The sequence below is a fragment of the Catharus ustulatus genome, chromosome 3 (genome assembly GCF_009819885.2).
Source record: "Catharus ustulatus isolate bCatUst1 chromosome 3, bCatUst1.pri.v2, whole genome shotgun sequence".
Classification (NCBI taxonomy): domain Eukaryota; kingdom Metazoa; phylum Chordata; class Aves; order Passeriformes; family Turdidae; genus Catharus; species Catharus ustulatus.
The window spans coordinates 31065215-31078023 of record NC_046223.1 but is presented as its reverse complement, the minus strand read 5'-3'; positions in this window follow the sequence as shown (position 1 = coordinate 31078023).

The window sequence follows — 12809 nt, the reverse complement described above, 5'->3', positions numbered from 1 at the left end:
CTGCTGCTGCCTTCCTTTCTGACTCCCAGAGACCCTAGATTAGCCTTGTTTTATTCACCTGCTTATTTGTTTCAAGATTTTGCTGAATTCACACTTAATGTCTTAGGGGTGGGTCTCTCTCAGCACTCTACACATCCAGGGATTAGCTAACTTTGCCCAAAAGACTCTGCACTCTGGTGTTTGTAAAGGTCTGTGTGCCTGCCACGGGGTGTTAAACCCACACGGGCAATGGAAGGGCAGAGTCCTGTCCATATCCTCTGGGAGCATAGGCCAAAACAATATAAAAATGCAAGGTATTGGACTACTTCCAGTGTTATTCATGCTTCAAATAAGCACTGAACAAAGTTTTAGAGATGTTACTAATAAAATAATAATGACTTAAAAGTCTCAAGGGAGAGTTCAAGCTGTGAGCTGGATGCATCTGCCACACTGAATCACAATTGCCTCATGGTCAAAACAAGGCATCCATCAAGAGTTACTCAACACCTTTCTGAAACTCTGGGCTACATGCCTGAACAGAAACCAGGGCAAAGTGGAAGACCTGATCCTGTCCTCTGGTGAAGCTGGAACACAGTCAGGACTCATGCTGGGCCTGCTGTTTGGAAGGACCGCATGAGTGTAAGCCAAGGGAAAGCTTCCATGTCCAGCTTCCTGCAAACTGAGTATGAAATAACAAAACTTGCAAGATACAGTCACTGTTTTGTCTATCACTTGCAAGAGCAGAACAGCAGAACACTTCCTTCTCCACATTTGTTGCTTGTGAACAGTATAGACCCTTCTCACAAGAATCTCTACAAAGAGATTCACTTCAGGGCACGTGTGGGGTACAAATGACTACCTTAGAATGTCTCACAGTTGCTCAGGACCATCATGGCATTTTTCAGTTCAAAGCACACCACTGCATAATTCTTGTCCACTCTTGAGAAATCCTAGGGAGCTGATAGAGCGGAGGCTTCTGTTACAGTTTGCTTTTCTCATTGGGAAGAGGCAGAAAAGCCTTCCTAGTGTTTCCTCCTGGTAGCTGACACAAAATAACATCTGCAGTTTTCTAGAACATGCTGCTTCCATGGAATTAAAAAGCATGTGTTGCAAACCACGCAGACTTACAAACAGGGATTTGATAAATACTACTGCCAAGGCTGCCACAAAAACAGATGCAGTCTCACAGATGCAGAAGAAATCAGAACAAATTGGTCTGAAAATAATTGGTATGGAACCAGCCATGCTGGTTAGAAAATATGTGTCAATGCTGTCTTCTCTTTTCCCTCCTTCTGTGTGTTGGAGAAACCCTGTCCTCCCTCACCTTACTACCCTCCTCCTTTGCTGCATCTCCTCCATCTCATGATTCATTTTTTCTGTTCACAACCATGAGAAAAGTAAAACAAATTTAATATTAATAAACTCAGTGTTGAAATTATTTGTCTTCTCTGTTTGAGCATTATCTAGTGGTATCCAGAGTCAATGGCTATATAATACTGAGAAATCCAACTGAAATCCTACATATTAAAGCAAAGAATATGTTTACTCTTCCTTGCTTTTGCAAAGCCACACAACAAGGGGATTAAGGAAATTAAGAAATGCATCAAAGGCAGAGGTTGATATAATTAGAAGATGGGAGAAAAGGAAGGAAGAAAAGAAGGCCAGAAAGGGAGAGAAGGAAAAAAGAAGAGACAGAGAAAGGAAGGGAGGGGAAGATTTTTGAGAAAGAGAGGGAAGAAGGGAGGGAGAGAGAAAGAGGACGGGAGAAAGAAAAGGATTTTTTATGTGAGTTTGACTTTATTATTTATGCAAGACCATATCCTCTCTTGGCTTCCATCTTTTGCATGAAATATTATCATCCCACTTTCAAAATTACACAGTTTAGCACTTTTTTTTTTTTTTTTTTTTTTTTTTTTTTTTAATCGGTGAGCTCTGTGCAGGACACCTGCAAAACTTCTGCTTATCTGGAACAGGATTGCACAGTTCCACCCTTACACAACATTCCTTGTAAACAGGCTGTTCATGGGCTGATAACACTTTCGCTGGTCTAACTACGTGCTTATTCCATTAATGCCTGAGAACTGTGAGAAGAATGAATGTAGGGTCACAGGACAGCCCCATCCCATCGGATTGACATAGACATAACCAAAGGAAAGTGCAGACAAAGTCGTACATTGTCTTAGCCTAACTGTAGGCAGGCTGCTTCTTCCTCAGGCAGTTCCAGGTGCAGGATTGCATTTAATCTGTTAGCATGCCTAGTTTGTTTTTGTATTTGAGTGAATTTAAGGGCATGGTAAAAGGAGGTACCTGAGTTAGAAAACAGGAGACCCTTTTTCCTTTCCAACAGATGACCTCTACTTCTGATGCTCTACCCTCTCATCACATGAGTAACTCCCATTGCTCTCTTTCATGTTAAAGAAATCCTGCTTAACTTTATGCACCGAAATTAACTCTGCTGGTTATATGTGATGGTCCCCGTGTAGCAGCTCACACTCCAGTAGTCAGGCACAGGGTCAGATGATTCCCAATATTGAGAATTCTATGGTATTTTAGACAAAAAAATTAATGGTCTTCCATTTTCCTTGAAGTGCAGATCCAGCTTTTGGTCTTTATCTACTCTAAGAACGAATTATGCCTTCACTGCTCCAAAAGAAACATACTGGTCCTTAAGCATTATGCGGAAAAAAAAAAGAAAAATAGAATCTTTTCCAATACTGGTACTGTCTTGCTATGTCGAAAATAATCCCTGTGGACTAGGAGTGATTTGGAACAGCAGTCAATTTAGTTAAACAGCTGGACATATGATCAGATGAAATGTGATTAGCATTTCTCATTTAATTTGCATCAAAGCAAGAAGTTTTATCAATAACAACAAAAAACTTTCTCAAATCCCAACAAAACAATAAGCTGAGATCATGGACATTCAAGACCTTCTTGTGTGAAAGACCTTTACGTGACTTGGAAATCAATTAAGTTGCATTAAGGCTCTGAAGTATACCTACTTTGCATTGTGCCTTTCAAAACTGGGTGGTAGTGTTTATAGCCAGGTTTTTAATTTACCTATGAAAGGACTTTTTTCTGCTTATTTTTTGGCTTATATTGCTGTAAAAAAAACCCCACAAAAACCAGTCTGCTAGGCATCTAATCAAGGTAAGTGAATCTATAACAAAAATCACTTTAAGAAAGTTAATTTTTATCCAAAGAGATTTACCATGTTAAAATATTAAAAGTCAGAAAACTGGAACAAACAAAATAAAACAAAGAAAGAAAGAAACAAACAAACAAAACCCCCCAACCAACCGACCAAAACTCCCCCCAAAAACCTCAAAACAACAAAACAAAAAATATTAGGGCATCCTTTTGGGCTGTTGGCATTTCTTTCCAGATGTTTGCATCAAAGACTTTACTTTTCCAGATACTGTTGAGTCACTTCCAGATTTAGCATCACACTGTTATTTCTCTTTGTCATTTCACTTCCGTTTTTTGAGTTCTTGTAAATCACAATTAAAGTTTTGATTCTATAAACCAAATTTCACCGACTATTTTCCTCTTTTATATTTTTGTGATGATATTGTAAAACAGAAAGGAACTGTTTTTTTCATATTCACTCTGTTCTCTCATCTCCTTTTGCCATTATTTTCGTTATTGCTAGATTCTAAGCTGTGTTTCCAAAAAAAAGAATTTAATCCGAGTTTTTGGAGAGACGATCATTACTTTGTTATGTGCTGCTCAGTCACTTAGGTGGTGGAGAAGTAGGATTAGAGAAGAAGAGAATTCTGCTCTCCTGATTCCTGCCAATCACTTTCACATCAGTGATTATAAATAACCTCTAATATAACAGAAAATCAAGCCCTTGAGAGGTAGCTGTAGCTGCCTGGCACTCAAACTAACCTCAGTGAAGCCGTCAGGCAGGAGGTTTCCAGGGTTATGACAGCTATGCCTCACTGCATTGGAGAGGGGTAAGCTTTATTTTCTGTCATAGCTGTTCTTCTAAAGCCTTTGTCTCACTACAGTGGTAACTGCTCAGCCCTTGTGGCTGGCTGACCACTGGGCCTCTGAAATACTCTCTTGTGGGGAAATGAGAATGAATTTTTTATTTAATGGGAAAAAGGACACTCTACTGGCCTTTTATTTCCTCATGGATAATGAAGTATTCATTGCAAACCTGGCCTTGGAAATCTGGTCTTCTGGCCCAGTTATTTCAACTTCAAATGCTGTGTTTATAAAGAAAATTAATTATAAAACAAAACACGAAAATGGAAGAGTTTGATTTGATGCTGACCTGAATGGGCTCTTTTTTGCTGAAAAGTCTTTCCATCTTAGCCAGTGGAACACCTTTACTTTTTTTTTTTTTTTTTGAGCTTGACACTTTGAGTCAAGGGGTTTTATGTTGCTGTTCTCTGTTCTTTGCAAGTTTGTTTTTTCCTCTAAAAGAAGAAAATAGCTTTATCTTGATGAAATCTTCCTGTTCCAAAAAGCATCCAACAAAGTTTGGCAGTACTGGCCTGACTGCATCTTTCATTGTGCAAGTCTTCATCTCCATATGCAGCACTCATGAGATACCCATGAGGAAAGCTGAGCACTCTGATTGAACACAGAATGGCAGAAAATTAAGAGAAAAAGGCCAAGACAGAGAAGTGAGCCTGAGATATCTGATTTTCATATTTACTTTAAATTTCAGATACAGATGAAAAAGACAACTGCAATCAACAAACCTGGAGCCAAACACTCTTCAACCTGACCTTGAAGTTTCTAAAATGATTTTGCACATTTTCAATTAATTATAATTGTTATGCTAAACTTCCAGTGTGTTTTAACAAGAGATTGATTTCAATACATAACTTCAGCTTTCTCTGCAGTGCAACTTAGCATCATCTGCAAAACAGTGAGAGGACTTAAGACACAAAGGAAATAGGTGCAAGAAAGACCATCAGTCCCAAGGTAGAGAGGGAATTAGCTGAAATTCCCAACACTGGACATCCCAATCTATCCTCTTGGATTATAATATTCCCTTTTATTTTATTTTTATTTTTAATAACAGGGTATAATAGGGTATTCCCCTCGTCAGCCAACCCCTATGTTAAAGTTGCAAATCAAGTACTTATGAGACAAAACAAATAGAGTGAATTTTGGCATCCATCTCTGCACACTCTTAAATCATTCCCTTACATATATGTCTTTCTCAGTACATGTGTGTGTTTTCTTATCTTTTCCATTCTCTTAAATTCCTCTCAGGACTTCTTTCCCACTTGTCCTGCTGTCCATCTCCTATTCTAGCCTCCTTATTTCTAATTTTCTAATTTCCTCCTTTAAATTCTTTCCCTCACATCTACTTGCTTTGCATCTGAGGGAATGAGAGAAAGATGTTATCATGTGAGGACCTATTAGTGAGCAGAAACAGAAAGTCGTAGTCAGGAAAAAATTAAAACCCACTGCAAATATCTGCAGGACAGCCTTGCTGTCTGAAAGATTCGTGTGTTTGGTTGGGAACTGGTTAGGAACTCTAACTTCAATCCTGTGATGTCCCACTATTGTCACTTGAAAAAGTGTTATCTCTTCTAACTGGATTTTTCTCTTGTGTGCAATCCCAACTCTGGTAAAAGAGATTGTTTATAACTTCATTACCTGTAGTTTCAGAAGACCGCAATTGGAACATTATTTCCAGTCTGGAAATTCGACTTTCCCTGTCATATCTTTTGTTAGAATATGTACATTAGTCTCAATGACAGTTAATAACAGCAACAATGACTGTTACTAAACAAAATATCTTCCTTTCTGATTCCCTTCTTTACCCTAAGTTTTCCAAGGTATCATGATTTAAACAGTCTGATCAAATTCTCACATTTAATTATATAATCTAATTTATTTTATATTCACTCACTTGTATGAGTTTCATTATATATTTTTTTAATATTTGACAAAGTACTGAAGAATATGAAACCTACTTAGTTCAGATTACTCCTTCAGTACTGAATTTTGAACAATATGTATTTTTGAGAAAAATATAAAAGTAACTCTAAGTATCTTTTCTCAGCAGTCCAGAGGAACTCCTTTTTCAATTTAGACATCTTAAGAAAGACAACTGGCTTGAAAAGCAGCTTGTGGTGCCAGCAGGGTTTCCAAGGAGAAGCTCTACTCTTTACAAGCTAAAGAACTATCTATACTGCATAACACAGCAGGGCCAGGACCCTGCTAAGCTGAAGCTAATGGAGCTGATAGAATCACAGGGTACACTGCCTGGATCTGCAGAGCTATCAGATCAGATCAAGCGAATCACAGACATAATGCCACAGCACCTGCATCCTAACAGAGATAATTTGTGTGCATGCAGCAATACACTGATTAAATTGTTCTGCTTCTGGAACTACCATTTGACTGCTAGCCCAGGAATTGTTGAATTGTGCTTATGTGCTGCTAGCATAGTTTTGGAAGGAGTGACAAGATAGCTGTAACATAGACCAAATGGTCCTCATTAAAGATGTGAACAAGGAATACTTGCTTCATTTTACTGCAGCATTTGCTGCTGCTTTCTCTCATCATTATGACCTGGCATGTGGGATCCTCCAGTCCCTGGCCCACTTGTTAAGTGTGGCATTCATTTATTTAGCTCCTAGGGGTGATGAATAAGTTATGTTGAAGAGAAACTGCCAAAGCAGTGTCACACAGCCAAGATGTATCCTAAATTCACTGCTCCAGCAGCTAGATATGTGAGAGTCCAAAGCAGGGAACAGAATGTCAGTGTCTGGATCCTTCACTTCCTGCATTAGTAATGTGATCTAATGACCTTGCAGTCTAGATCTATTATAGCACATCACCTTGCAGGACTTCAGTCTGTGGGCTTCTACGTTGGGGAGCTATCTGGACATATTCTAAGGAAGCAGAAAGAGACTGACCTCCTTGGTTGGTGGTAGCAGCACACAGAAGTCCCACAGAGAAGAAAGATCCAAGCAAGTGCAGAACGAGTCCTGCTAAAATCCTATTACAAGGAAAGTAATTTTGAAGTTTTTGTGCTATAGCACTCTATGCCCTTATCAGAGGACTCAGTACCTCATTCTGAAGAATGTAGTTGCCATTTAGCAAGACGTGTGATGAGAGAAGGGCAAAGGAACTTGGGGGGAGACATAAATGGAAAAAACAAAAAAGAAAAAAAAGAGTGAGCTCCAAATCTGCAGGATCTGACAATAATCCCTGTATTTCCACCCAGCTGGAGTGGCACCACCTTCTGTAATCACTAATTAATAGTCAGTCATGACTGTTACTTCCATATAGTGTGTTTGTGCTTTCAAAACACTTGACTGGCATAGAAAATTTTAATCTAGAACATATCCTTAATAAAGTACTCCCTTTAAGTAATTAATAGGCAAGCAAAATCAAAATCAAGTGAAGCCTCTGTTACTTTAACAGGTTAAAACAGAGCTGTAGGATTGAATGAAACATTCTGATCTTTGTCTCATTTGAATATGATTTGAATATACTTGGCCTGCAAACCTGGGTGCCTTGAGAGACTATTTGGTCTGTTCATGTCTGTAGTGACACTTTAAATGTTGTGAGTGTTTGCAGCTTTTCCTGCCACATATTTCCTCTTCTTTGTTTTCTTTTTTTTCATACTGTTGACAGTGAGTCCTGGAGGCTCAACTGCAGAACAAGGTGATAAACTCTCAGTGCCATTAGATATGGCACATATTTTGACAACTTTCTATATGACCCAGAAATTTCCTTGCACACTTCCCAGTATTTAGAAAGAAGAAAATCCTCTTCTTCACTTTGATAACTGGTTGGAGGTTCGTTCTAAGATACCTCCTTCCAAAAACTGAAGCCCAAACTTTGCCTTATATATTAAAAACATTCTTTCTCAATATATTGGCTGCTGGAAATATCTTTTCTGATATGATCTCAAAAAGTATTTTTTCCTTTTGAAGACCATATCATGTTGGTAGTATTATACAGGCTATGACTAACTAGTTAAAATAGGATCTTCTGTCATTTCATTGCTAAAGAATATGTGATGATGTATGATGTAAAAGCATGACATATTGTTTTCTGTGATTTCTAGTATTTAGGGCCCCATGCTAATCCAGTTTTTCCTTCTTCTTATCTATTATTCAATATCTCCTATGGTTTGTTAATCACTGCAAAGTATATGCAACAAGTTTCGTTGGAGCACCAGATTACAGAGTCAATATTATTGGTTAAAATATTTGATCAGAGAAGTCGGAAGACAGATCAAGGAAAACTCCACTAGCCATCTCTTTCTGTGCTTTTTCTTTCAGTAAAATGTTCTTTGTAGTTTTTACATAGTGCTTATTGAGCTGAGATTAACTAACAGATCAGTTGTCTGAATCACACCACTACTCCCTTTTTGTATAGAAAATATAATAACCTATTATTAAATCTCATGGAACCATTTAAGTCTAGAATGGATAGCTTTTTAAATAACTTTGCCTCCAGCCTGGGATCAATAATTTCTCTGCTGAATATGCAGTTCCTATATCTATTCTTTCATATTAATAGTCTTGCCCTTACTGCACTTTGCATAAGAAAGTGCATGGAGAACAGAGAGGAACATATCACTGACTGTTTGCTCCTATACCAGTTATCTTCAGTCCATACTATCCTTATACATAGCTGCACCACTTGTTTCATGTATTAGTTTTTATTTATACAAATAAACAACATTTTTCCATTTATTTTTGTTAATATGCATTAATATATTAATGCATATTCAACTAATTTTCTGTTTGCATCTTTGGATTTCCAAACCATAACTTTCTTTTCTGGCCAAAGATTTCCTCCTCACAAAATTCCCAATATTCTTGCAATTCTTATCTTCAAAGACAAGATCCATCCTTATGGATTTTTCCCCTTGATTGGGATGTAAATGACTCAGTTTGGATAAGGGCTATCATCAGAAGCAATTGTATCAAGTCAGGTACTGCAGGAGTTGATGCAGAAGGCAAATAACAGTTGTCTTACTTCCATGAGTAAATCACTTTTCATTTTTTAAATATGAAAAAAATGCTTTCTATTCTGTATCTTATATGCTTGTGCTTCAGCAAATTCTCAAAATTTTTCCTCTTAAACTAAATAATTAATGACTTTAATTTTGAATAACTTGACTAATGATCAGTATTAGCAGTTATTTGATCCATATGGGAACAAACTCTAACCAGAAGCAGTTGTTACTGTTTTAGGGACTTGTGGTAGAAAAAATAAAAATCTCTTGTTCATCAGATTAAGAATTCCAGAACGAACTAATAATTAGGTCCTGTTGCTCTTTTCAATGGATAGTGTACGCTGACATTTTGGGCAGTGTCTTCCTCTATCCAAGATTCAGAATTACAGAATCTCTTCCCAACTCTCATGGCGAAGTATCTATCTTGTAATTATTTCCTTTGGTTTTTTGGTTTTTTTTTTGTTTTCTCTTTGAAATTATGTTTTTTGTTGTTGTTGTTGTTATTGTTTGGTTTTGGTTTTTTTTTTTTTTTTTGTTTGGTTTGGTTTTATTTGTTGGTTTGGTTTTTTTTTTATTTTGTAATTAAAGGAGATTCTGGTAAAGCAGTGTGGAACAAATGAAATATCAAAGTACTTTCTGACAACACAGAGTGCAAGGAAAAGAAGGGAGGGACATGGCATGTTTCTCCTTACCCTTTTTCCTCAATTATACGGTTTTTTGGGGTGCTGTGGCACATTGCTTCTCCGGCCTGAGGAGGCGGGAGTCCACCTCTCTGGCCTTGCTACCCAGAGCTGTCAGGATGCAGTCTTGCATGAAGAAGGATGCAGTAACTTCCCCAAGCTGTGTGCAGTGCAGTTAAGGGAAATCAGCACCTAAGTTTCCAATTAATTGGAAACAATGATGCAGAGTAGTGTTACCTCTCTGGTTCTTCAAACAGCTCACCTTGCTATACTGCAAAAGCATCAGTGTGCTTAATACAAGTTTTAAAACACTCTAATTAATTGCTAATATAAACTTCTGGGGGAGAAAGTTTGCACCTTGTTCATGTCTGTGGTGGCATTCTTTGAGGTCTGGAGAATGAGACTGGAGGTGCTGGTGCTATGATCTCCTTTTCACCTGCTTTTCCTTCCTTCAGCTTCTAAAATAAATCTTCTGAAGTACCAACCACAGGACAGGTGAAGGAGACAGCTGCATTCTGAGAAAGCATGGCTGTGCTACATCTGTCATTTTGACTTTTCTAAAAGACTTTTGATAATAGTAGAAAAATAAGCATCTGTACAGTTTATAAGGCTAAGTAATTCTGAGCAATGGCATACGTGAATCTTCTGTGCATATTGCAAAGAGACAAGCAAGCTGAGATGTCTAAAATGCCATCTCTAAGGAAAAAACACACCCAAGCTATTCTCGGTTCTCTAAAGCATGTACTGCATTTTCCTCAAAGGCGTTTTTCTAAACTCTGTCTGAGATGAACAGCAACAAAGAAAAACATCAGCCTGCTGTTCTTTCACCAAATATAACTATTAATGGTATAATGATTACTCAGTCATGAAGACTTTTCCATTGCAATTCAAGCATCTTTTCTGAATGTAAGTGTATCAAAGGCCACCAAGTTCATAAAAGACCCATTTTATAAATGTCAAATTCTACTTCTTTTATGCCAAGGTTTCTGGGAAGCATATAAAGAAATGAAGATATTAATACATTTCATGTATCTCCAGACCGCTCTGTGGAGCTGACCAAATTACAAGGTATTTGATTTTGTTCAATGGCTGTAAGAAATATCCTAAGAAACAGAATGAAGACATATTGGCTTAGATTAACATAGAAATGACTATATTTTTAAGGAAAATAGACAAAATACCCTTCTGCATAAAGTAAGAATGTTCCTTTTGACACCTATATTGAGGATATTGTGCAATTTCTTGTTTAGTTTTTCATATAAACTTGAAAAAGAGTGTGCTTTTATAGAAAAATATGTTTTTGAGAAGCTGCAGAAAAGACTATTTTATACACTAATTTGTCAACTTTTTTTTTTTCAAAGTGCATCTGTAATTCCACTGTAATTCCTGTAGATTCCTGTAAAATAAGTGTATTTTCTTGGTGGTTAGTTTTAGATTCCTTTTTTTTTCTTTTTTTCTGTTTAGGGTGATAACACAATTTTACAATTTAAGACAAATACCTTCAGGAAGTGTTCAAGCTCAGAAGGAGGAAATACAGTTAGGATCTTGGCTCAGACTTGTACTTAGACATGAGCCCAAGACAGCCGAGCTCTTTCCACCAAGTCAGTGCCTGTAGATCAGCACTAAGGCACCATCCTAAAACAAACCAGTGAGATAATCCAGAACATGCAGAAGATTTCGAGCAGGTCTGGGGAGCCATAGATCAGATGATAAGTACATTTGTAGTGAATACATATCCTCCTTCTTATTTAAATGCTAGTGAAATTAAAATGGTGGGTTTGAAATGAAAAAGCAATAAACCCCAAGTGTTTGCAGCTAGATGGTGCCATAGGCTTATGCAATCCCAATCAAATTAGAGATGTTTTATAAGAAGACTTCCATTCTACACTTGATGGTGTATGAAAGCAGGCTGTGATCTAGGAGTCATAAACTGCTTCAGAGGATGGGCTTTGCTGTCTCTAGTGCTGCAGGAAAAGTAGTTCACTTCAGTATTGTTTCCTGTCTCCTGACACACTTAAATCAAATAGGAACTAAAAGACCCTTTTGAAGAACACCAGAATTTAGGTAGTAATGTGTTCCTGACATATACTGAAATTCTGTATGAGTTTTTCATCAAGCTCATGCATACAGGTGCTAAAATGAAATAAGATCTACCAAAACCACATGACACTTAGACTGCAGTTGAACAATACAAAATTCTAGGAGAAATTACAGACACTGATAATTTAATTTAACCCTTGGTATCTTCAACTAGTAGTGCACAGGGAAATATAGGCTCTAGTGATACCCACTTGAATACTAGGTTCAAATTTTATTATTTACCCTTAAATAGTAATCCATTTGTTCCCTTTGCTTTTCCTTGACTCCCCTAAACACCTCAAAAATAGCAAGTATTTTGTTATGAAACTCCCACTGAAATCTTACATAGCTGGGGGAAACAGCCAGCTAAGGACATTTATACGACTTATTTTCCAGATGGCATACTTTCAGACCACTCATGAGCTTCACAGAACTAATTTAGATGAATCTTTCCTATGCTTCCTAACAATATAGATTTGAGGTCAACTTCTAATTTTTGCATTACTGTGTGGCACAGTACAAATGACACAGATTACAAATGCTTTATCACTACTTGAATGCATTTGACAGAGCATCAGAACTGTGTGCTCACTAGCTTGAACCCAATAGCACACAATTACTGCAATGTAGCGTTCGGCTGAAGTAGGCAATGTGGTTTTCTTGAATCTCTTTTCATAACACATGCATCTGTCTAGAACTCTGGTTAATTTTGCCCGTTGCTCCAGTGCTTACTGCAGTTCACATGGCCCCAATGCCTTTGGAAGTTGTGCATTAACAGACTAGGAAAGGGGACTCCATCTGAACTGAGACTTGCCTGCAATTTAGGTGCCAAAAGATTCAGTGAGCTATTGAGACCGTCTGACTTCAAACATTACCTGAAAATTATGCCTGTTTTGTGCCACAAGGAGGACTTTTATAGTGTCTTACCTTGAAATCACTGAATGGATTAAAATCTTTGAGTTTGTCCTGGGCTTGAAAAGGGGAACCATCACTCACAGCTGAATTTCTTCCCTGAGTTGCCTTTGCTCTTGATTATGCGTTTCATTCCCTTCTTATGATGGAGAGCTGTGTTCTTTCCTCCTCTTTCTACTTCTTTCACCATCCTCCTCCCTTTGAAT